The sequence below is a fragment of the Euphorbia lathyris genome, chromosome 10, assembly GCF_963576675.1.
Source record: "Euphorbia lathyris chromosome 10, ddEupLath1.1, whole genome shotgun sequence".
Lineage (NCBI taxonomy): Eukaryota > Viridiplantae > Streptophyta > Magnoliopsida > Malpighiales > Euphorbiaceae > Euphorbia > Euphorbia lathyris.
Window position 1 is genome coordinate 29,934,466 of NC_088919.1, and position 27,724 is coordinate 29,962,189.

General features: G+C 37.1%; 1 non-coding gene across 1 annotated transcript; it reads right to left on the bottom strand.

Annotated features, from left to right (window-relative positions):
• Positions 1 to 2,087: 2,087 nt before the first annotated feature.
• LOC136210259 (small nucleolar RNA R71) lies at positions 2,088 to 2,194 on the bottom strand. The gene has a single exon (XR_010677966.1). It is a non-coding gene; the product is annotated as a small nucleolar RNA R71 (small nucleolar RNA).
• Positions 2,195 to 27,724: the final 25,530 nt, after the last annotated feature.

The following is a 27,724-nucleotide window of genomic DNA, read 5'->3' on the forward strand; positions in this document are numbered from 1 at the left end:
ATAATCAAAACAAAACTTTTAATATTTTGAAACGTATATATATATGTATATTCAAAAAAAAATCGGGCCTGTTTAAAATGATTTTAAAACGGTACCCATCGAGCCGGGCCGATTTAATCGGCCCACCCGTCGTAACAGCTGCTGCCTCGCGGCAGCTGTTAGGCATGAATATGACTGCAATTAAACAGCATGTTAATAACAATTTGTGTGTGATTTAGGCGAAATATTTTTAAATAAAAGAACTTATAAGTGTTTTATGCAGATTTGTATTGATTAAGTCAAAAGGGCTATCACACAGCCTGTTTTGCAACGAACCTTGATGAGTAGAGCAACTTTTGATCCAAAAGATCTCCACTGCGTACCTGATGACGGATGGCGACTGGACAAGTGGCAGGAGCGGCGTGGCAGTGGCAGCAAGCATAGGAAAGGCAGAAAGCAACATGATGACAAGATGGATCACCCCCGTGAGTGTTCAAGGGTCAAACTAGAATTAATCATTTCCTAGTAACTTAACTGTAGAAAAAAAATCTTCCTGTAATATTTTGTGGTACGAATCGTATTTCTCCCTTTATATAGACGTAGTGGGGAGAAAGAGGGAGTACCTTTTGACTGTGGATAATCATTTAACTAGAATTTTGGCTTCTTGGAGAGAGAGGAAGCTCTCTAAGGAAGATGACTCCATCAATGGAGGTTTGTGGAATTAACTCAGGCTGTTCACTCTATACCATGAGTGAGTAGTCATTTTGAATGGGTTTGGCCAGTTAGGGCCGGTTATGTAAGTCTTCTATTATCTTATTTATGAATGAATGGTGATATATTATGTTGTGCTTGATGAATCTTTAACTCCATTGCTTAAGGCATGTATGTTAGTGTTAGATGCATGATAGGAAACTGCTTTCATCTTCACGGAACTATTTGTCAAGCATTCAACCCCGAAACAGAGATGTCAGGAGGTTGTATAAAGGGTTTTCTTAATAGAAATTTTGTTTCGATCGTAATGCAAGAAAGAACCAACTTTAGGGACGCTTAAGTTTGTAGTACGTCTTAGAATCTTAAAAACACACGAAAGTTGACTTAAGTGAGCATTAAAGCAGCGACCTTGGCTTCACTTTACGTCATTCATGAATAAATAGGATGTTTAGAGACTGAAAGTAACATGTGCTGTGCTTAACCTATTCTGCCTCTTACCATCATTTAGTAATTCTTTTAATCAACTAAATCATTGACTTTGTTACTGTTTAAACAACATCTCTCAATTTAAAGAGTACACACACCACGAACACCCTGTTCTACAAAGTATTTCGCATAAACTTTGGTCCTCAATCCCTGTGGATACGATACTTAACTTATCACTTTATTACTTGTATCTAGTACACTTGCTAGAGTCCATTCAGGAGACAACAATTTTTTGGCACCGTTGTCGGGGATTGAAAGCAACAACGTTTATACGAACTTTTTTGTGAAACAAGGTGTTTTTAATCTGTTTGCTAAATAGTGCTGCCAGAAGGAATCTTTGTCGGTTTATACGCAGAGCTGAACCTCCTATTTTTCCTATCGATCTCGAATTGGAGAGAACGTGTAGACGAAACAGAGCGGGAGATCGACATGCAAGACAAAGAGAACGATAAAGAGAGAGAAGAATGCTTGGAAGGGTACCACCCGAACAACCAGTTCAACCAAACCAGGAAGAAGAGGGAGAAAATAATAACCCTCCTGTCATGCGAATCAAAGATTATTCGAGACCAACCAAGGAAGGACATTCATCATGCATCGTGCTGCCCAACGAAGGGAACAACATGTTCGAGGTGAAAGCATCTATGATACAAATGTTGCAGGCAGTCGTACAGTTCAATGGATACCAGTCGGAAGATCCAAATGGGCATATTCTTGAATTTATCACGCTGTGCAACACTTTCAGATCAAACAGAGGCGTTGCTGACGACATAATCCGACTGAAGCTGTTTCCTTTTTCTCTAAGAGATAAAGCAAACAATTGGCTGAAAAATTTGCAACCAGGAACGATTACTACTTGGGAAGAAATGGCCAGCACTTTCTTAATGAAATATTTCCCACCAAGGCAAGCCATTAAGCTCAAAAACGAGGTTTCCCATTTCGTGCAAGAAGAGGATGAATCCTTAGCCGAGGCATGGGAAAGGTACAAGGAATTACTAAGGAGAGTCCCCAATCATGGCATCCCTATGTGGATGCAAATGCAGAACTTTTACAATGGGGTAACCAACATTTATAAGATCCAAATCGAGTCCATAGCCAATGGAAACCCCGAAGATCTGGAACCACAAGCCTTGTACGACCTTATTGAGAGAGTAGTGAGCACAAGTTATAACTGGCACTCTGCCAGAAGTGAAGGAAAAAGAGCAGGAAATGAAGATGTTGTGTCAAAATTGACAAGCCAGGTAGAACAGCTTGCCAGGCAGCTCGGCAAGATAAATGTGTCCTCGATCCACAACGAACCACCATTCAATGACATTTGTGATTTTTGTGGAGGCCTTCATTTCAGCATCAACTGTCCCGGAGTTAAGCAGGGAAAGGGTGCACAGGCAGAATGTGATTATGCAGGGTATAATCAGAGGAATCCACCTAACCCGTATTCTAACACGTATAACCCTGCCATAAGAAATCATCCGAATTTCGGATGGACAGGCCAGCCCAACCAGCACGAACAACCGAGATATCAACAACAGCAAGGAGGACACTACTAGAGGCAACCTCAGCAGCATTATAAACAACCTGTTCCGCCAAAGGAAGATATAGAGCCAGACATGAAGACGATGATGATGCAGTTCATGAAACAGACACAAGCATCAATTAAAAGTCTGGAGACACAAGTCCACCAATTAGCTGCATCTACGTCAAAAGGGAAGGGAATAATGCCAAGCAACACAGAGCCAAATCCAAAGGGGGATGTCATGGCAATCACCCTGAGATCTGGTAAGCAAACTTAACCCATTATATCTACTGATGAAAATGCTGAATGCGCAGAAACATCCGAAGAAACTGCAGGAGAGCAGGAACAGACTGTTCCTAGTCAAGAAGGAACCAGGAAGACAAAATCTACGAGTGAGCAGAATCAGGAGGAAAGCGGAAAGATGTACAAGCCACCTCCGCCTTATGTTCCGCCTGTGCCATATCCAATGCGGTTGATCAACAAAAAGCTGGAAGAACATAATTCTAAGGTGTTAGACACCTTAAGGAAATTGCACATTAACATTCAGTTCGTAGAAGCATTGGCACAGATGTCGTCATACGCATAGTTCTTGAAAGATCTCCTGTCAAACAAAAAGAAGCTGGAAAACATATCTGTTGGGGTTTAGTGTCCTATAGACAATTGTTCTAGGATACAAACTTAATGTAAATGAAGTGTTCTTTATATCGTTTGTTTTAATGAGATATGGTTTCATAACTATATAAAGGCAATCCCTTTTAAGAACTAAATAAAGTCTAATAAAAGGAAATCCGTAAGTTTGTTTAAAGTGATTATAAAGTGTTCATACAAGCATGAAGTGAGACGAAACTTTATAATAAACTTAAAACCACCCCAAGTCAAGTAATATGTTTAGGATTGACATATCACTGCTGAGACTTGCATGTAACAATGTCTTCTGTCGAGACAGAAAGCTGATCTCACAAGCTTCATATATACAGATATCTGGACAGTTACATGGATCCAATGAAAAGAAGTTCATTAGGATTGGGGACCCGACTTGAGATAACAGGATGGGTAGATTCATCCTTGTCACCTGTTCATCTCATTGGTATTAATAGGTATAAGTAATCTTCAGACTCAAAGGAATGTTAATTAGTAATTCTGGATTACGGAATGTGACGCTTTGATCCTATTGTAACACGATCCATAACAGAGATGACTCTGGGGTGTGAACGGCAGACGTTGGGTATCACAGGAAGTAATTGCAGGATAGTTATACATTGGATTGAGCATTTATCACTCCCGATAAATGGGAGATACGTCTAAGGATCGCTTGTGGAAGACTTGACTCTAAATCCTTGCAAGGTGATAGCTTAAGACTTGAAATACAGATTTCACTTAACCTATCTAATTGGAGTTGACTCGGCCTGTACAAGTAAAACGAACGTCTCGCTATATGTGACTTGACATTATCCATAGTCATAAGATTCAGTTCAAGGATGTAGTTGATAAAGGATCGAATTATATTGTAACTAATACGGAAAGGTACAGAATCAACATGTCTTCTTATAGCTCTGGGGGAATGTTTCGGATTTGCCAATCACATTTTTCGTACTCATTCCGTTATGCAAAGATTAAATATAATTCTGTGAAAATTAATTTAATAGTTGCATACGGCTAGAAGCAATAAGAACCTAATGGGTCACACATAAGACTTGGAACCCAAAAGAGAAACGGATGTTAATTAATTGATGGAGGCCCAACTGAGTCCACTAAGGCCCAATATATAGGGTGGGGCGATTTTATGTATATAAAATACATAAACATTTAATTTGATTTTAAACAATTCTAATTAGATTATAATTGTGAATTAAATTAATTAAAGGATAAATAAGTTAGGAGTTTTAATTAGATTAAATTGCTCCTATTATTATCCTAAAAGGTTACTATTATTATCTTTATATTTAAGATATAATTATAGATAATAAATAAGAATTATATTCCGAATTAAATTCTTATTCAGTAATCTAATTCTATCTAACTAGGGTTTAGATACAAGAGAATATAAATACCCCCTATATGTGAATTTTCGAGATGGACATAGCAAACCGGGAGAGAGAATTTTCGGCCCACACCATAAGGACGAGATTATCCACCGTTTCCTTCCGTTCAATTGATTACATCTCTTTACTCTTTATCCTTGATCTTGTATTGATTAATTAGAGACAATCTATTTTGGTTGTTATATACGGTTGATTCTAACTTGATCTTCAATTGTTTTGTTTTGTGCTTGGGAACTCGAAGTAAGAGTTGTGGGCACTTCGTTTGCAACGGTAGATAGAACTTTTAAAAGGTATTTCTTTCTATCCCTCTTTATATGGAATAACGATTAACGGATCTTGGGTTAATGGAAATAGGTTAAAATTTTTATATTTCCGCTGCCATACGTTAGCCTATTTTCCTTCAGTGGTATCAGAGCATGCGTTAAATCCGTTATTTCATATATTAAAATTTAGAAGTTTTTCAATCAGGTTGAATAAATATTTATAGTTAGGTTAATTAACAAAACTGTTTTGATTAATTAGTTCTAAAGATAAATAAGTTTTAATTAATTGTTAATTAAAATAGTTTATGCATATGTTCCTAATTATTTCGGTTGATAATCATTATAACAAAATCGATTAGTTTTATAGTTAGATTGATAAAAGTTAATTTTATTGATTCTAAAGATAAAACGGAAAATCTATAATAGGTTTTCTTACTTTCTGAAAATCGTTTTAAAACCAATATATATTTTAAAACTTATATATATATATATATATAATTTAAAAAAAATGGACAGCAGCTCCGGTCGCGCCTCACGGCGCAACCCGGCTGCTGTCGCACAGTTGCTGCCCCGCGGTAGCAACCGCGTGGCGGCTGGCCGCCGCTGCCGCAAGGCAGCGGCTGGCCAGACGTGTTAGGGCTGCTGCCAAACGGCAGCAGCCGCGTCCTCGGGCCCGGCCCGAGACCCACTTATTTTAAAATCGTTTTAAAAATATTTATATATATATATGTTTCAGAAATTAATAGTTTTATATTTTGATTATCGAATGAAAAGTTTATTTAAAAGTTTGTTTTACCTATTTGTAAATCAAAAGTATTAAATGAATTGAAATCAAAATAATTGGGACATGCATAATTAAAGTTTTGTATAGTTGTATTAATCTAAAAGGTTAATATAGAAGATACGAAACTATTAGAAGTAAAATTGGATAAAAGTTAATTTGATGTGTTAATGTGATTAACCTAAATATTACATAAAGTATTTATGTAATCAATCAATTAAATTTATTTAATTGAGTCTATGCATGTTTGGAGTTATGGACATATTTGGACCCTCTTTTAGTCTTCGGGTTCCTCAACCGCCTCTGTTGTCTCAGTCGGTGTTTCTTGTTCTTGAACTTCATCAAGTTCAATTATGCTTCCCTTTTCTGTTTCTTCGAGAAACTCTTTCTCTAAGAAGGCTGCGTGCTTGGATACTATTACTTTCTGATCATATGGATGATAGAAGTAATATCCCACAGTTTCCTTAGGGTATCCAATGAAGAAACACTTATCAGATTTAGAATCTAGTTTGTCTGACGCTATGCGTTTAACAAATGCTGAACAACCCCATACTCTCATGAATGAGAACACGGGTTTCCTACCAACGAACAATTCATGTGGTGTGGAACTAGAGGATTTAGTTGGTACTCGATTTAGGGTGAAGAGGGCAGTTTCTAAAGCATAGCCCCAGAATGTTTTTGGAAGTAATGTTATGCTCATCATGGATCGTACCATATCTAGTAAGGTACGGTTCCTCCTCTCGGATACACCATTGTGTTGTGGTGCATAGGGAGGTGTCCATTGTGAGCATATCCCACATTCAGTTAGATAATTCAGAAAATCATCTGAAAGATATTCGCCACCTCGATCGGATCGAAGTGTCTTTATTTTCTTTCCTAATTGATTTTCTACTTCATTCTTGAAGCATTTGAATTTCTCAAAAGGTTCGGACTTGTGCTTCATCAAGTAGATATAACCATATCGGGTATGGTCGTCTATGAAGCTTATGAAGTATCTGAATCCTCCTCTTGCTTGGACTGACATAGGACCGTATACATCGGAATGTATTAATCCTAGAGTGTCTGATACACGCTCACCTTTATTGCTAAAGGGTGTCTTTGTCATTTTACCTTTTAAACATGCTTCGCATGTTTCCAATGATTCAGGATCAATTGAATTTATAAGCCCATCTTGATGTAGCTTAAGCATGCGTCTTTTGTTTATATGGCCTAAACGACAATGCCACAAGTAAGTTGAATTATCTAGCTTATGTCTTTTGGTATCAATTGCGAAAACAGAAATTTTGTCATCTAGCACATAAATTCCATTTTGTGATATTCCTGAAAAATAGAAAATCCCATCTCTATAAAATTCGCAATGTTTGTCTTTTATTGAAATATGAAAACCGTCGTCAACAAGATGGCTAATAGAAATAATGTTACGAGACATTTCTGGAACATACAAATAGTTCCATAATTCTATTACAAGCCCAGAGGGCAAACTTAAAGCATAATCTCCAATGGCGAGGGCGACAACTCTTGCTCCATTTCCTACTCGCAAGTTTATGCTTCCTTTCTTCAATTCCTTAGTCCGTCTGAGTCCCTGAATGTTCATACAAATATGAGATCCACATCCGGTATCTAATACCCAAGATTCAGACTATGAAATTGTATTTATTTCAATATTACTGCTCACTACGATTACGAGATTTGGCAAATGGATGTGAAAACAACTTTCCTAAACGGAAACCTGCTTGAGGATGTATATATGATGCAACCTGAAGGTTTCATATCAAAGGATGCAAACAAGGTTTGCAAACTTTAAAGATCCATTTATAGACTCAAGCAAGCATCAAGAAGCTGGAACAAGCGTTTTGGCGAAACCATAAAACAATTTGGTTTCGAACAAAATTGCAAAGAAGCTTGCATTTACAAGAAAGCAAGTGGGAGCTCAGTTGCATTTCTGATATTATATGTGGACGATATATTATTAATGGGAAATGACATAGCTTTACTACAATTGGTAAAAGTATGGTTATCTGGTAACTTCTCCATGAAAGACCTTGGTGAAGCAACTTATATACTTGGTATAAAGATCTACAGAGATAGATCAAGAAGACTGCTTGGTCTTTCATAGGCTACATACATCGAAAAGGTGCTAAAGCGGTTTAGCATGCTTGAATCGAAACGAGGTAACTTACCCATGATACATGGAGTAAAGTTAAACAATAATCAATGTCCTAAAACCGAAGATGATAAGAAGCGCATGGCTGTAGTCTCGTACGCCAGTGCAATCGGTTCGATTATGTATGCTATGCTTTGCACTAGACCTGGCGTAGCGTTCACTTAAGTATAACGAGTCGTTACCAAGGTAATCCGGGAGACGAGCACTGGAATGCCGTCAAGAACATTCTTAAGTACTTGAGAAGGACTAAAGACATGTTCCTAGTGTACGGAGAAGGGGATCTGAAAATAGAAGGATTTTCAGATGCAAGTCATCTCACAGATGAGAACGATTTTAAATCCCAATCAGGATACCTGTTTATCTTGAATGGGGGCGCGGTCAGCTGGAAGAGTTCCAAGCAAGGAAGCGTAGCTTTCTCTACGACCGAGTCAGAGTATATCACTGCTGCGGAAGCAGCAAAGGAAGCGGTTTGGATTAGGAAGTTCATTACTGAACTTGGTGTGGTGCCTGACATTGTAAATCCCATTACACTGTACTGTGATAACAATGGAGCCATTGCACAAGCAAAGGAACCACGGTCTTATAATGCATCCAAGCATTACCTGAAGCGATACCACATTGTAAGAGAAATTGTGGCAAGAGGAGATGTGAGAATAGAAAGAGTACCTACTGAGGACAACGTTGCAGATCCGTTGACAAAGCCCTTAACCCAGAAGGTACATGATCGTCATCTAACTTCTACTGGGATAAGTTGTAGAAACAATTGGCTTTAGTCCAAGTGGGAGTATGTTGGGGTTTAGTGTCCTATAGACAATTGTTCTAGGATACAAACTTAATGTAAATGAAGTGTTCTTTATATCGTTTGTTTTAATGAGATATGGTTTCATAACTATATAAAGGCAATCCCTTTTAAGAACTAAATAAAGTCTAATAAAAGGAAATCCGTAAGTTTGTTTAAAGTGATTATAAAGTGTTCATACAAGCATGAAGTGAGACGAAACTTTATAATAAACTAATAAACTTAAAACCACCCCAAGTCAAGTAATATGTTTAGGATTGACATATCACTGCTGAGACTTGCATGTAACAATGTCTTCTGTCGAGACAGAAAGCTGATCTCACAAGCTTCATATATACAAATATCTGGACAGTTACATGGATCCAATGAAAAGAAGTTCATTAGGATTGGGGACCCGACTTGAGATAACAGGATGGGTAGATTCATCCTTGTCACCTGTTCATCTCATTGGTATTAATAGGTATAAGTAATCCTCAGACTCAAAGGAATGTTAATTAGTAATTCTGGATTACGGAATGTGACGCTTTGATCCTGTTGTAACACGATCCATAACAGAGATGACTCTGGGGTGTGAACGGCAGACGTTGGGTATCACAGGAAGTAATTGCAGGATAGTTATACATTGGATTGAGCATTTATCACTCCCGATAAATGGGAGATACGTCCACGGATCGCTTGTGGAAGACTTGACTCTAAATCCTTGCAAGGTGATAGCTTAAGACTTGAAATACAGATTTCATTTAACCTATCTAATTGGAGTTGACTCGGCCTGTATAAGTAAAACGAACGTCTCGCTATATGTGACTTGACATTATCCATAGTCATAAGATTCAGTTCAAGGATGTAGTTGATAAAGGATCGAATTATATTGTAACTAATACGGAAAGGTCAACGACAGAATCAATCTGTCTTCTTATAGCTCTGGGGGAATGTTTTGGATTTGCCAATCACATTTTGCGTACTCATTCCGTTATGCAAAGATTAAATATAATTCTGTGAAAATTAATTTAATAGTTGCATACGGCTAGAAGCAATAAGAACCTAATGGGTCACACATAAGACTTGGAACCCAAAAGAGAAACGGATGTTAATTAATTGATGGAAGCCCAACTGAGTCCACTAAGGCCCAATATATAGGGTGGGGCGATTTTATGTATATAAAATACATAAACATTTAATTTGATTTTAAACAATTCTAATTAGATTATAATTGTGAATTAAATTAATTAAAGGATAAATAAGTTAGGAGTTTTAATTAGATTAAATTGCTCTTATTATTATCCTATAAGGTTACTATTATTATTTTTATATTTAAGATATAATTATAGATAATAAATAAGAATTATATTCCGAATTAAATTCTTATTCAGTAATCTAATTCTATCTAACTAGGGTTTAGATACAAGAGAATATAAATACCCCATATATGTGAATTTTCGAGATGGACATAGCAAACCGGGAGAGAGAATTTTCGACCCACACCATAAGGACGAGATTATCCACCGTTTCCTTCCGTTCAATTGATTACATCTCTTTTCTCTTTATCCTTGATCTTGTGTTGATTAATTAGAGACAATCTATTTTGGTTGTTATATACGGTTGATTCTAACTTGATCTTCAATTGTTTTGTTTTGTGCTTGGGAACTCGAAGTAAGAGTTATGGGCACTTCGTTTGCAATGGTAGATAGAACTTCTAAAAGGTATTTCTTTCTATCCCTCTTTATATGAAATAACGATTAACAGATCTTGGGTTAATGGAAATAGGTTAAAATTTTTATATTTCCGTTGCCATACGTTAGCCTATTTTCCTTCAATATCAATGATCCAACTCAACAGAGATTGTTCTTCAATACTCCAAAACAAGCAGCAGCTACCGAAAAAGCTAAAAGATCCAGGGAGTTTTTCTATTCCTTGTTCAATCGGAAAGCTAAATATTGAAAATGCACCATGTGACCTAGGGGCTAGCATAAACCTAATGCCTTATTCTGTATATGCTAAACTAGGATTAGGAGAGCCATAACCTACCAGAATGTCTATTCAATTGGCCGATCGATCAGTATGTTACCCTATGGGAGTGGTGGAGGATGTGTTGGTCAAAGTAGGAAAATTCATATTGCTTGTTGATTTTATCATAATGGACATAGATGAATACCTGCATGTTCCTATTATCCTAGGTCGACCGTCTTTAGCCACGGGTAGAGCATTGATAGATGTGGGAGAGGGACAACTATTCTTAAGGATTAATGGGGAGGAAGTCATTTTCAAAATGAACGAGGCAATGAGACGAGCTAACAATAATGATGACACATGCTGTTTTTTGGATGAGTTTCAAAGTCTTTCTACTTTGCAGGAACAGGACACTCTGGAGACTCTATTGGGAGAAGAGGTGAACTTATGTGAAGGAACATGCTGTTCCATTGAATCCCACTTACCTACACCTCCTTTCGATCCTACTATTCCCACTCATCAAGAACCACCGGAGATACCAACTGTGCCAGTGTCTAAACCAGAATTAAAATCGTTACCTGCACACCTCGAGTATGCTTTCCTGGAACCACCCAGTGGGAGTCCAGTTATTATATCCTCAAAGTTAACTCATGATCAGAAGGCGCAACTCATGGAAGTTATGCGAAGGAACAAGGATGCAATCGCATGGAAAATTGATGATATCAAAGGTATCAGTCTGGCAGTCTGTGTCCATAGAATCTTGATGGAGAAGGAGCACAAGCCATCTGTCTAGCCGCAGCGCAGATTGATCCCCCACATGAAGGAAGTCGTGCGAAAGAAGGTGATCAAGCTGCTGGATGCTGGCATTATTTACCCAATTTCTGATAGTGTGTGGACCAGCCCTGTTCACGTTGTACCAAAGAAGGGAGGAACAACCGTAGTACTCAACGAGAAAGATGAGTTGGTTCCTACAAGAACCATAACAGGATGGAGAGTTTATGTGGATTACAGAAAGCTCAACGAAGCCACAAGGAAGGATCACTTTCCTTTGCCCTTCATTGACCAGATGTTAGAACGGTTAGCGGGGTATGTATTCTATTGTTTCCTTGACGGTTACTCGGGGTACAATCAGATTGCAATTCATTGTGAGGATCAGGAAAAGACAACGTTCACATGTCCATACGGGACCTATGCCTACAGGCGCATGCCTTTCGGACTGTGCAACGCTCCAGCCATGTTTTAAAGATGCATGATGTCTATATTTCATGATATGGTGGAGCGAACTGTAGAAATATTCATGGACGACTTCTCTGTTTATGGAAACTCTTTTGAGAGCTGTCTAAACAACCTCGAGGCCGTACTTGTGCGATGCAAGGAGACCCACTTGGTCTTGAATTGGGAGAAATGCCACTTCATGGTTACAGGTGGAGTTGTTCTCGGGCATAAAATTTCAGAAAAGGGGATGGAAGTGGACAAAGCTAAGGTGGAAGTGATAGAAAAGCTGGCTGTTCCGACCAATGTAAAAGATGTGTGAAGTTTTCTGGGGCACGCAGGGTTTTACCGCAGGTTTATCAAAGATTTTTCAAAGATTGTGCTGCCCTTGTCAGCATTACTTCATAAGGATGCGGAATTTTCTTTTGATGCAAGCTGTTTAAAGGCGTTCGAACTGTTGAAAGGCAAGCTGATCAACTCGCCTATACTGGCAGGACCCGACTGGGAACAACCTTTTGAGATGATGTGTGACGCAAGCGATACATGTGTGGGAGCTGTTCTGGGGCAGAGGGTTGAGAAGAAATTTCGGCCTATCTATTATGCAAGCAAAACATTAACCGAGACCCATCAGAATTACACCACGACGGAAAAAGAGTTCCTCGCAGTTGTGTATGCTTTCGACAAATTTCGCCCCTACTTGGTGCTATCAAAAGTCATTGTTCACACAGACCATGCTGCACTACGCTACCTGTTCGCCAAGAAGGATGCAAAACCAAGGCTGATACGGTGGTTGCTTTTACTTCAAGAGTTCGATCTCGAAATTAAGGATAAGAAGGGAACGGAAAATGTAGCAGCTGATCATTTGTCAAGAATTCCTCACCAAAGCAACCAAGAACAACCTGAGATTTTGGAGAGTTTTCCAGACGAACGTCTCTATATTGCACAGCCTGCTCCGTGGTTTGCTGACATTGCCAATTATCTAGCCAGTTCACTTAAGCCTCACAACCTGTCCACTAATCAAAGGAGGAAGTTCTATGCTGAAATTAAATATTATTTTTGGGAAGACCCCTATCTTTTCAGGTTGTGTGCCGACCAAATTATTCGAAGATGTATATCTCAAGAGGAGGGACAGACTGTTCTAAGCCATTGTCATGACCGAAAAGCTGGAGGACACCATAGCGCTAGCAGAACTGCAGCAAAAGTACTTCAATCAGGTTTTTCTGGCCAACACTCTTTAAAGATGCCAATCTGTTCGTTCGCACTTGCAATGAGTGCCAACAAACATGCAATATCTCAGCTAGAAATGACATGCCCCTCAACAACATAGTTGTTTGTGAAATTTTTGATATATGGGCATAGATTTTATGGGTCCATTCCCTACATCTTTTGGGCATAAATATATCTTAGTAGCTGTTGATTATGTGAGCAAATGGTTTGAAGCAATGGCTAGTCCCACCAATGACGCCCGTGTGGTTGTAAAATTCCTAAAAAGGCTGTTTGCCCGATTTGGTGTCCCACGAGCGATCATTAGTAATCAAGGAACCCATTTTTGCAATGCCAAATTTGAGAAGCTGATGGGCAAGCTTGGAGTCTCTCACAGAATTGCCACACCTTACCATCCACAAACAAGTGGACAGGTGGAGATTTCCAATCGTGAAATCAAAAGAATTTTAGAAAAAACTGTTGGCAGTTCTAGGCGAGACTGGGCAAACAAGCTTGACGATGCTCTTTGGGCATATAGGACGGCTTATAAAACACCAATCGGAATGTCTCCGTTTAGATTGTTGTACGGCAAATCTTGTCACTTGCCGGTTGAAATGGAACACATGGGCGTTAACTTTCTTAAATTTTGAGCAACAGGCTGTGGGAGACCAACGAAGACTTCAACTATGTGACATGGAGGAGTTCAGGCTGTTTTCATATGAAAATGCGGTGAATTACAAAGACAAGACCAAGATGTGGCACGATAAAAAAATTCAGATAAAGACGTTTCACGAAGGACAAAGAGTTCTCTTGTACAATTCGAGACTCAGGTTGTTTCCTGGAAAGCTGAAATCAAGATGGACAGGACCTTATCTGGTGAACAAGGTGTTTGGTCATGGTGCAGTTGAAATTGGCAAAGAGGGTCAGGAACCTTTTAAGGTGAATGGGCAAAGATTGAAACCCTATCTAGAGAACGATCACACAAGGAAAATCGATACAGTTCACTTCCAAGACCCCCCAAGCCAGTAGAAGCACAAACAGGGTGTTCGCTACAAACACCAATTGTAGCACAAGTAACTTCGCATTTAAATTAGTTTGCATTTCAAATTTTGTTAAATTTTGTTAAAGGTAGTTTAGATTCATTTAGTGTCGTGCAATGGTCCGTAATATGTACCTCCGACGCAAGCAAAGATGTAACACTTATTCCTTTTCCACAAGGGTCGAGTTTTACATTTTTACTTGTTCAAATAGGGAGTTGATTTACCTTTCTATGGACAGAATGTCCTTGGAAACTGGGAGGCGAACTAAAAGTCTGAAAAAGTAAAATGTCTCATCATAGGCCACTAGGTACTTCTTTCACATGCTCTCCTTTCCTCGATAAAATCCAACAGATAGGGGAGTCATAAATTCAAATTTTAAAGCGTGACCGTTCGTCGCCCTAAGGTCTCTTCGGAGAAACGCGCCCTTTGCCAACCACTTGTCCAGGTGGCGTCCTTTGGACCGCTCTCATAAAGGCGGTTTGGCAACATGACGTTTCATTTCCTCTCCCTACTTAAGGAGACCAACCAAAAATAGGGCCCCTCGTTCGACTTGTATTATTTTCACACTTTTATTTCACGGTTCACCACATGCTCTGTGCTCTTTATCATTGGGAAACCTTATTTAGACTTGAGCACAGGATGAGAACTCGTGGATCGGGCAAGCAGGTAAAAATCGAAGGATCAACGAAGAAAGAAAAAGCTAAGGGCAAAATGACGGGAACAAGCACAGTTGCTTTCATTCCGGACGAAAAATTGGTGAAAAAGCTGTCTCAGTTCAAAGATGCAGCAGTGCAGACATACTACGAGGAACTTGCGCAACTGGAATTCGGGCCTGTGAGAACAGTTTGCTGGGAGACCTTGAAGAAACTCAAACTTGACGTGCGTGTGCAGAAACTCATGGAGGCAGGCCATTTCGGCTGTTTCTTTGAAATAATGGAGCCGGCCTACAAGGAACTCACGTTGGAATTCCTGGCTACATTTAAACATCATCCCAAGATCACAGACCCGGACGAAGAAGGAAAGTTTAGTTTCAGACTAATGACCCACACCCAGCGGCCTTCATTGAACATGTTTAACAGTTTATTGGGTGCCACGGATGACGATGACCTAGAGTCAGAAAGTTACAAGGAGGCATTCACTCAAACCCCTGATGTGTTTGATCCACAAGCTTTCTGGCAATCTATTTCGAACCAGCCGAGGTATGATGGTAGTGTTTCCAAGGCATCGAATATTGATGATTATGCCGTCTGCTACCTACATAAACTGGTCTCTGGCACCATCTTTGCCCGTAAAAACCAGGCCACTATTCCCCATGCCGACCTTACGGCTCTATGGAGTATGACAACCGGGCCCAGAATGAATCTAGGCTATTGGTTTGGGGAGTACATTGCCAACTTTGGAAAGAAGAATTCCTTGGTCATTTGCTGTGGGAGTATCGTGACTCGGATTGCAGCTGAGATTGGAGTTTTTAAGCCAGAGGACCGCACCCGGCTCACTGTTATGAACCACCCTGACCAGATTGATTTAAGGAGCTTACAGAGCATGTTGTTTGGGAAAATGGTGAATGGGAAATGGGTCTGGATGGCAGACTTTATTGAATCAATAAGAGTCGAAAGGCAAAAAAGGAAGAATGAACCTACTGTCTCTGTCTCCTCTGAGTCCGAGCAAGTTGAGCACGAAAAAGACCTGGCCTTTTACATGAAATGTGCAAAGCTCACCAATGATGATATTGTCTGTAAGTTCAATGCCCTGTTTGCGCAAAATGTAGCTAACCGAGACCAGATCCATGCCCTTGAGCATAAAACTGCTATTCTGCAAAGTGAGGTGGATATGCTGAAGCACCTCTATGTAGAAGAGCATGGGTGGGAAAGTCCTTCGGGTACTTCGATCAAAAGTCCGGTAAGAGCGAAATCTGCTACCCCTGAAACACATACCGCTACCTCCTCGAAAGGGGATGGTACTGCTCCTGCTAAGGATCGAGAGGTTGAGTCCTCTCATTCCCCACTTGTCTAAACCTTCACACATGTCGCTATCTAAGCATCCGGTAACACTTATAACCCTTCTTTACATTTATTGTCACACTCCGATGCGATCATGTTATGATTCTTCTTCTCCCGTTTTTAGTGTAACATTGGGGACAATGTTGATTTTTATTTGGGGATGGGATGCATGCGTTTAAACTACAAAATTTTTGTGCATAACATGATAAAAAGATGAATCATGCTGTTGTTATAGAATGATATGTTTAACAAATACCCTCCAATAAATCTCGACGTCCGCTTTAAGCAAATTGTCCGTTAATTGTTTGCTTGTAACTATCTCATTCCTAGCTGTTTATGCTTTTGTGATTGTGTTTTGAGGTAATAGCTTTGTGCAATTATTTGAACTCCCAAATCGAGAAGTTCTAAAAAATTAAGTTTTAACTCAATCTTCACTTAAAGAATCTCCTGCTCCAATGCAAAAGCCCTAAAATGTGAGAACTTGAGCCTACATTAGCATGAAAATGCATTGTTTCTCCATGAGAGGGCTAGTGCATATTGTCCTTAGGTAGGTATTGCTTTGGTTGCCTAGTCAAAATGGTAAAATTGTGGAAGAACATAGGAGGAAAAAGGCATTTAGATCCCAAATTCACTCCACAAAAAGCCTACCCGTGCTTTGCACCCACATTTTTAGGATATCCAACTTGAGCCTGAGCCTATTCTTTCTTAAACACTACGAAAAGGAACCAATTCCCTTCACTGAAATCCCAAAATACCTTGAATTTATCTCATGCCTCAGAACAAGTTGCTCTAGTTAAAGAAAAATACAATTTTAAGAATTTCTGAGTGTATAAAAATAAAATTGTTGAATTGGTGACATCTGAGGAATGATGATTGAGTGAAGTTTTGTTGTATGCTCAAAACATATGTTCATATTTTGAGCCTGAAATGAAATGTTTGAATTGGTGGCCTCTTGTGTGTTTGAAGGTTAGTTTGGTCAATGTTGTAAAACAAATTGTGTAGAGTAATAAAGTGAAACAAGTTCACTAAATGTTTAAAATGTAATTAAGTTGAATCGCTTGGCATGTGGACATAATTCTTACACTCAAATAGTCATTCATTTCCATACCCTGGCCTTAGCTTAACGTTACAACCTATGTGTAAGTCCTTTAGACTATGTTCGGGAAACTTTTGATCCATCGAGATATGGCCAATAAGCAATGTCATAACCTAACGATGATTGTACTAAGCTGAGGAGTGATGATCCCTTCCCTTATGGCAACAAAGGCCATTTGAGAGTGAGTGAATCCTCCTGAACTTAGTGAGGCTTGGAGCATGACAGGTGGTTTAAATGATGATTGAGGTTCAACTTGAAGCTTTGAGGAACTTCATAAGAAAGGGATGAAAAATTTTAACTCTAGCGAAAAAAAACCTCATTAGCGATTTAATCGGCCCACCCGTCGTAACAGCTGCTGCCTCGCGGCAGCTGTTAGGCATGAATATGACTGCAATTAAACAGCATGTTAATAACAATTTGTGTGTGATTTAGGCGAAATGTTCTTAAATAAAAGAACTTATAAGTGTTTTATGCAGATTTGTATTGATTAAGTCAAAAGGGCTATCACACAGCCTGTTTTGCAACGAACCTTGAGGAGTAGAGCAACTTTTGATCCAGCGGATCTCCGCTGCGTACCTGATGACGGATGGCGACTGGACAAGTGGCAGGAGCGGCGTGGCAGTGGTAGCAGGCGTAGGAAAGGCAGAAAGCAACATGATGACAAGATGGATCACCCCCTTGAGTGTTCAAGGGTCAAACTAGAATTAATTATTTCCTAGTAACTTAGCTGTAGAAAAACAATCTTCCTGTAATATTTTGTGGTACGGATCGTATTTCTCCCTTTATATAGACATAGTGGGGAGAAGGAGGGGGTACCTTTTGACTGTGGATAATCGTTTAACTAGAATTTTGGCTTCTTGGAGAGAGAGGAAGCTCTCTAAGGAAGATGACTCCATCAATGGAGGTTTGTGGAATTAACTTAGGCTGTTCACTCTATACCATGAGTGAGTAGTCATTTTGAATGGGTTTGGCCAGTTAGGTCCGGTTATGTAAGTCTTTTATTATCTTATTCATGAATGAATGGTGATATATTATATTGTGCTTGATGAATCTTTAACTCCATTGCTTAAGGCATGTATGTTAGTGTTAGATGCATGATAGGAAACTGCTTTCATCTTCACGGAACTATTTGTCAAGCATTCAACCCCGAAACAGAGATGTCAGGAGGTTGTATCAAGGGTTTTCTTAATAGAAATGCTGTTTCGATCGTAATGCAAGAAAGAACCAACTTTAGGGACGCTTAAGGTTGTAGTACGTCTTAGAATCTTAAGAACACACGAAAGTTGACTTAAGTGAGCATTAAAGCAGAGACCTTGGCTTCACTTTACGTCATTCATGAATAAATAGGGCGTTTAGAGACTGAAAGTAACCTATTCCGATGTGCTTAACATGTTCTGCCTCTTACCATCATTTAGTACTTCTTTTAATCAATTAAATCATTGACTTTGTTACTGTTTAAACAACATCTCTCAATTTAAAGAGTACACACACCACGAACACCCTGTTCTACAGAGTATTTCGCATAAACTTTGGTCCTCAATCCCTGTGGATACGATACTTGACTTATCACTTTATTACTTGTATCTAGTACACTTGCTAGAGTCCATTCAGGAGACAACAGCAGCAGCAAAACACAGGGAGCCGCTGCTGTAACAGCAGCGGCGTCCCCGCTGTTGGTTGCTGCGCAAGACAGCAACCAACTGCGACAACCGCTCAGGGTTGCTGCCTCGCGGCAGCGACCCCGAACAGCTGTTCGTATATATATATATATTTTTTTCAATAAATAACTATATACTAATATACATATAATTGATTTAAAACAATTTCAAAACAATTTTCAGAATATCAGAATTCAGTTTTATCTTTTAGATTTAGTAAAAACAAAAGTTTTTAATTATCTAACTATAAAACCTTTAAGTTAAGTTTAAACGATTATCAACCGAAATAATCAGGAACTATGCATAATCAATTTTAATTATCAAGTAATCAAAACTTATTTATCTTTAGATTAATTAAACTAACCAATTAATTAATTAACCTAACAATAAATATTTATTCAGTTTGATCGAAACACTTTTATTTTCATATATGAAATAACAGATTAACATAGGCTCTGATACCAATGTAGGAAAATAGACAAGCCTAGGCATAGCGGAATAATAAAATTTTATCTATTTTATCTATTTCCATTTTCCAAGATCTGTTAACCGTTATTTCATATAAGGAGGGATAGTAGGAAATACCTTTTCTGAAGTTCTATCTACAGTTGCAAACGAAGTGCCCACAACTTCTTTTATCAAATCCGAGATCCACGAATGGTTTATTCAACACAGAAAACAATAATCGATTAGTAATCAACCTTAATAATAAATAATCGCAATGATTGTCTCTAACGGAATCGATACGAGATCAAAGAGAGAGTTAGAAAGAATGTAAATTAGCCGAGACGGAGACGGAACGATTCCTCTTCCTCTTCTTTTGTGTGTGTCGAAATTCTGGGGTTAGGGAGTCTATTTATAGACTTCTCTAAACCCAATCCCAGTTGTGTTAGATAATTAAATAATCAGAATCTCATTCGGAATAGGATTGCTAATTAGATAATTAAATAAACACTTCGTTATTATCTAAATAATAACTAATTATATCTAGATAATATTATTAATCAAATTAATAATCTAATTATTGTTAGGGATAATTAATTAGAGTTTCATTCCCATTAAAATCTCTAATTAACATTATCACATAATCCATTAATTTAATTTATCCCTAATTACTATATAAATTTCGGCCCATGTGTAGTGTTTGGCTAATTACTTTTTTGTCCTCTAGTTCCAAGTCCCATATGCGACCCATTAGGTCCTTTATTGCTACTAGCCGTATATATCCTTTGAAATTAAATCATCACGATTATTTCAACACATATATAACAGAATACCGTCGCGAGCTGTTACTAGCAGAACCTATGATATTCTCCCAGAGCAATTAAGAAGTCAGGTTGATAACTGACGTTAACCTTTCTGCATTAGGTACAGTATAATACGATCCTTCATCAACTATATCCTGTTGGTCAATTCCTTATAACCATGGAACGTGTCAAGGTTACATATAATGAAGAGTCCGTTTTACTTGTACATGTTGAATTCACTCTGAAAGATAAGTTAAGTGAAATTTCTATTTTTACTCTTAACTCTATCACCTTGCAAGGATTTCAGTTAATTCACCACAAGCGGCCATTTGGATATATCTCCCATTTATCAGGAGCGATAAATGCTTAATCGGACATTAACTATTCTGCAACCACTTTGTGTGATACCCAACCCTGCTCTTACACACCCCAGACTCCCACCTGTAGTGGATCGTGCTCGCACAGAATCTAAGTATCACACTCTATGATCCAGAATCACTAATTAATGAATGTTTAAGTTTGAGGATTAGTTATACCTACTAATACCAATGAGATGAACAGTTGACACATTTAGATAAATTAATCCATACTGTTATCTCAAGTCGGGTCCCAATCCTAATGAACTCCTTCACCGGATCCATGTAACTGTCTAGATATCTCTATATCTAAAGCTTGTGAGATCAGCTTTCTGTTTCGACAGAAAACACTGTTACATGCAAGTCTCAACAGTGATATGCCAACCCCTATAACATATCACTTGACTTGGGTTGATTTTAAGTTTATTGATCTTGTTATAAAGTACAGTCTCACTTCATGCTTGTATGAACACTTTATAATTATTAAACAAACTTAGGATTACTTTCTTTATGAAAGATTTGTGCCTTATATATAGTTACATATTAATGCTATATATCTGATTAAACAAATGACTATATAAACAATTTATTCATTAATATTTATATCCTAAAACAATTGTCTTTAGGACACTAAAGTCCAACATATTAACTGTTCATGGCATGGTTGAATGAGTGAAAACACTAAAACCTTGGAATTTAAGAAGAAATCACACTCACTCATACATGTATTCCAAGTTGAATTTATGAAAATTAAACAAACCAGAAATTCAGGCTCATTGCAAATACTAAAAAAGAAGAAATGGTCTATGTGTAGAACATTTAAAATTAAATATTTCTTTGATTGAATGTATTTTCCATGCTTTTAAAATTATCTTTAAGCTTGTGAGACCTGCATAAACGTCTGCTGAAATTGTCCTTAGTTGGTATCCTTAATTTAACATTGCTTGAGGATAAGCAATGGCCTCTTTTGAGGGTATTTTGATAGGTGCAAATAGTATGTATTATTTAAGGGTGTTTACTAGCATTTTTGGGCATAAATTAACCAATCAAGGAGCTTAAAATCTAATAATACATGCTTTTTGTGCAGACTGCTCGTAAAAGGGACACTGCCTGTTCGGCGGAAGAGTCCACACTGTGCGCAAGAGGAAAGGAGGGCGTAAAGATGAAGAACAACCAGAGAAGAGTGAGAACCACTAGTTGGGTGAAACATGGGTCCAAAATTATGTAATCACTTTTGACCAAATTATAAGAGACCTTTCCTCAAGAAGAAATTAATTGTGCTTCAGAACAGCCATAATTTTGAAGAAATGATATAGCATGGGCTGTCTGACTATGCAACAGACTGTTCCCTATCTGTCAGAATAGTCTGTCAGGTCCATGTCTCTAATATTTTAATCAATCTTGAACAATGATTTGTGCTGGAACAATTGGCTATTTAAAGAGCCTCATTTTATGTTTTGTAATCATCATATTTTTAGATCTGAAACTTTAGATTGTAATTTTATTTATAGTACTTTGAATGAATTATTTGTTTCCTTATTATTATTTTTGTCTTTCCTCATTCAATCATGAGTGAGTAAATATTTATACATGCATCAACTGGTTCGAAATAGGTAAGGGACATGTCTACTTCTCTCTTAGTTAGTTAACTACATTTTTATGGTTGTTTAATGAGTGATTAGTTTTAATAGGCGTAGCTAACCTATTACCATAGTGGAACAATTATGAGGAGACTCTAATTGAGAAATCGAAACCTCATTAAGGACATATAATTATGTAATGGTGACATAAATAATTATATGTTAAATGTTTCAGTTTTTATTAAATGCTTTCTCAAACATAATGCTTAGAAATGTATTAAATTTAAGGAGACTTAGTTTAATTGTTTCTAAAGAATGTTTGGGAATAATGGACACCTGACTCAACTGATTTTTATGAGAGATACCTTAAACATGTGGTCGTTATAGATAATGAACAATGAGAGAAGTGCATGTTCACTATTGTTTCTGTCCATGCTATCTGTCTGGTCTTCCAAATCTGAAAGTAACTATTTAATTTGCTTTATCAATTTATTTTATCAAATCAAACACACACACTTAACTGAAATGACTAGCCACATTAAGATATGGTTGTTTCCGTTATTTTAATAATTATATTCAGTTGTTCTATCCTCGTGGAGACGATTACTTATTTATCATTATATTACTTGTACATAGTGCAAGTGCTAATGTTTACATTTTAGGACAACAATAACTAATTTTAAAGCACTGATTTTTTTAAATAATTATTATAATAACTTTCTACTAGTATTAACTATATATAGAACAAAAATAATACTTCTCCGTTTCATATTACATGTCGTTTTAGAGAGTTGTATAGAAATTAAGGGGGCGTTTGGTTCGGGGTCTTTAGGAATGAGAATGGGAATGAGAGGGTTTCATTCCCTTTGTTCTTGTTTGTTTTAAAAAAAACTCATTCTCTTTACCCATTTTAGATTATGAGTTTACCCCACTTTAGATTAAGCTCATTACCCCAGGCCCGGGAATTAGATTCCCTTTCCCAGATAAAACACGCCTCTTCTTGACAACATCCAATATCCAAATATGTTCTCCTCCAATATCCGACCGCCTCTTCTCCGTTCTCCGGTCGCCTCTCACACCGGCACGGGTAAGTTAAATCCTCTTTCATAACCCTTGATATAGAATGTCATTAGAATCTGTTTGATTTCTACAACTGCAACCAGCCACTGTATGAATAGAAATTATCATTAGAATTGGGAAATTTTTCCATGGAACCAGTCTTCTTTCTATGAAGAGTTGAGCCATACTCATTTTCTGTTTTCCCCTATTTTTCATTGATCTTGCATTGGCAGCTTCAAGATTGTTCAAAATGCCTGACCTAAGGTATTGTTTGGGCTTGAATATCCAGTTCATGGTCATGGAATTGTTTGTGTGGAAACTGGAAATTGAGTACCATTTTTTGAGTGTTCTTAATTTGTAACTAACCAAGATGGAGGGTCATGAATTTTTTTTCTTTGCCTGAGAGAAATATGGTTCAGTACTTTCCCTTGATATGAAGAAGAAAACAGTGCTCTAGAATAAAAGAGGCCAAAATTGTTACATCACTTTACAAGGAAAGGAGAAACATAAGTTTTTATGTCTTTCATGTTATCTTGTTCATGTTCAAGGATATATGAGATTTTTTAGATTTGCATATTTTACCTTCTGAGTTTTTCAGTTTAGGCTTGTGATTACATGGTAGCTATGATCATTCTTGAAATTTAGCACCTCTTTTTTTATTGCTTGATTGTTATTGAAATCTAAAACTATTTTCTTTGTGGAGTGTCTATCTTTGTATGATTTTCATTATTTCTTTTTCATTGAACATGAGAAGGTCTTTTCATTATTTCTTTTTAATTATTTCTTTTTAATTATTTCTATTTTTCATGTTATATGTGATTGCCATTATTTAAGTCAAATGTGTGTCCTAATACTAACCTTACCTCTTCCAGAAGCATAGTGAAACAATCACTAATTCTGAGGTTATAAGTGAAGAGGCTAAACTCCGTCGAGAGGTATTTTACATTTAAATGATTATACTTCTCTAATTATTTGTAATGTGATTGATTCACGAACTTGAAGGCAATGCATATACTTCCCTGATTATTTGTAACTAAACATGATAGTGTTATGTGTTTTTCTAACTATACATGATAGTGTTATGTGTTTTTGTATATTATGATAGCCTTATTGATGTATCATGAACGTGAGCAAGATCCGAACAAGCTCCTGCTTTTTTCTAATTGATGTATATTATGATAGTCTTTTTGTGTTATGTGTTTTTCTAACTCATATTTCAGCAATTGAAAGTCTTATTGATGTTTTATTGTACAGAAATGGCACGTATTGCTCATTCCTTGAGAAGGAGAAGAGTTTACGAGTTTATTCGATATGTCGTTACATTAATTAATTGTATTGTATCGGTCCATTTAATGTTGTACACAATTAGAAAAACATTACATAATGGTCAACGTCTAAGACTAGATAAACAAACTAGAAGAAAAATGAGATTGCGCAACTTAAATAGAATGATTAGAGAAAGTGACACACTGTGTAGAAACTTTCTTCATATTAATCGGCGAACATTTGGTGCACTTCTTGAATTGGTTAGAGATATTGGTGGTTCGAGTGAGACAAGAAATACGTGTTTAGAGGAGATTGTTGCAGGCTTCTTATACACACTAGCTCACCATAAAAAGAATAGAATGGTTGGTGCACTTTTTTTTTATAGAAGTGGTGAGACGGTTAGTAGACAATTTCATGCTTGTTTAATGTCAATCTTGAAGCTACATGTTGTATTGCTTAAGAAACCTACCCCAATACCAGAGGATTGCAATGATGATAGGTGGAAGTATTTCAAGGTACAACAATTTAACACTTATTGCATTACAATAATATAAACATTACATGATCTAAAGTTCTTTTTTTATAGAATTGTTTAGGTGCACTTGATGGTACAATGATTAGTGTAAATGTACCTTCTGAGGATCGGTCTAAATATCGTACGAGAAAAGGTAACCTAGCAATGAATGTATTAGGAGTGTGCTCACCTGAAATGGAATTTATATACGTCTTACCTGGTTAGGAGGGATCGGCACATGATGATCGTATTCTTCGAGATGCTATCTCTAGACCTAATGGTTTAAAAGTTCCAAAAGGTAATTTACTTGATAAAAATGTTTCATTGAGTCCAATTTAAATGAGTGAGTGTATAATAAATAGTTCTTTAACGTGCAAAGGTTGTTATTAATTATGCGATGGTGGATATACTAATGGAGAGGGATTCCTTGCACCATATAGAGGACATTTTTATCATCTTAGGGAGTGGACTAGTGGTCCGCGTCAACCTCAAAGCGCTGAGGAGTATTTCAACTTAAGGTATGCATCGGCTAGAAACGTGATTGAATGATGCTTCGGGTTACTTAAGGGCAGATGGGGAATACTTAGAAGCCCTTCTTGGTTTAGTTTAGAAACACATGGTTGCATTGTACTTGCATGTGCTTTACTACATAACTTGGTAAAGAGATACATGCCTTCATTTGATGACAATGAAATGTTTGAAGAGGTTGCTAGTGATGGTGATGACAGTGATGAAGACGATGAGGAAGAATACATAACCTCCATTGATGTATCCGATCCATGGACAACTTTCAGAAATACATTAGCTCAAAACATGTTCAACAATTGGAGAGCTAGAAATCATTAAGTTGAACTTGTGATATCCTATTATATTTGAACTTCTATTGTCTTGTCTTCTTTTATTTGTATTTGTTCTTTTTATTTGGACTTGTATTAGTATGTTTTCTTTAACTTGAACTGTATTAGTTATACTTGGACTTGAACTAGTGTGTTTATTTAAATTTCAAGAGCGTATTAATTTCTTTATTTGAATTAAAAATTTAATTTTGTATATTTTAATTAGATGGATGAAAGTATGTCAAGTGGAGGTGGGAGAGGTAAGAATAAACATTTTTGGAGTTCGAAGGAAGATAATGCACTTGTAGCTGCTTTGTCTGAATTGTCTACTGATCCACACTAGAAGTGTGATAATGGGTTCAGAAATGGATATATGATTCGCTTGGAAGAGATGATTGGAAAGGCCCTTCCTAATTGTGGTTTGAAAGCTTCACCACATATTGACTCAAGGATCAAAACAATTGTTGCCAAATTTAGAGCTATGGCTCAAATGCTAAATACAAGTGGTTTCAAGTGGGATGATGAAAAACACATTATTTCTGTAGAGAGAAACGTATACGATGAGTATTGCAAGGTATGATTATTTTGTATTAGTTATATTTTTTTAATTAACATTATAAGTATTTGTTGATAAATGTTTCTTTATAAGCGATTAATTATTTGAATTGACATTTATTAATTTGTTAGGGTCATCCTAGTTGTAAGAATTTGTATGGAAAAGCTTTTCCTCACTTGAACATTTTGATGGAGATTTATGGCAAAGATTATGCCACTGGCAAATCAGCTGAGGGTTTTGTTGATGCGGTTGGCAATATGGAAAAAATTGCTATACCCAATCAAGTTGTGCTTGATTCAAGTGATGAGGAAGATACTAATGCTAGTGATAATGTTGGTGAAATGGTGGAATCTGCCCCTCCGTCAAAGAAAATGAAAAGAGAGAACACTTCAAAGCATAAGGGAGGTAAGAAGAAAGTTAGTGCTGGTAATTCTGAATTAGCAAGCTTACAAAGTTTTATGAAAGATATGAATGCACGTCTTTCAACCATGGCTAATGTAATGACCCGTACTGATGAACGTGAGCAATATGTAATTCAGAAAGAGGAAAATGTGTTGGATGAGCTGCTTGTTTTGGAAGGTATAACTAAAAAACGAGCTTTGAAAGTAGCTCAAATTCTAACTGTAGATCCGAACAAGCTCCTGCTTTTTTCTAATTGTCCCGATGCTTTGAAAGTCATGCTTGTTAAAGATTTTCTTGGTGAAAAGGACAATGAAGATGCTTAAACTCTTTCTGGTGATGAAGTATTATGCTTAGAAAACTATTGGCTTTTGTTTTTATTTTTGTTTTTTTAATTTGTATGAACTTTGTTAAGTTTAAATTTTAACTTTTATGAACTTTATGTTATTATCAGTAAGGGTAGCAAGTGAGTGACGTTTTGGATTGTTTGGGATTATATATGAAGTTATTTCACGTTTTATAGAAACTGTAGTAAAAGAGTTGATTTTATTATTATTATTATATATGAAGTTAAAAAAAATAGTTTTGATTCCCTATTTGAACCAAACATCCACAAAGGGAATGAGGTGGAATTGCATTCCCTTTCCTAAACATATCCAAACATATATTGCTAAACATATCCAAACATATAGAGGAATTAATGCTTATTCCTTTCATTTCCTTCAGTTTCCCTTTCTTGATTCCTTTTCCCTTACCCATTGTGAACCAAACGCCCCGTAAGGATATTAGAGAAAAGACATTGTTACCTCTTATTTATTGATTCCACTATTTATTTATTCTATAATAAGTCAATTATTCTAATTAATTTTCACAAACCCACGTTTTATAGTAGGAAAAAAGATTGACTTAATGTGTAGCTGCTTTGTCTGAATTGTCTACTGATCCACACTGAATTGTCTAATTTCAAGTACCAATTAGTTACATATAATCACATAAGAGCAACTCTAGTGGTTGGAGGGT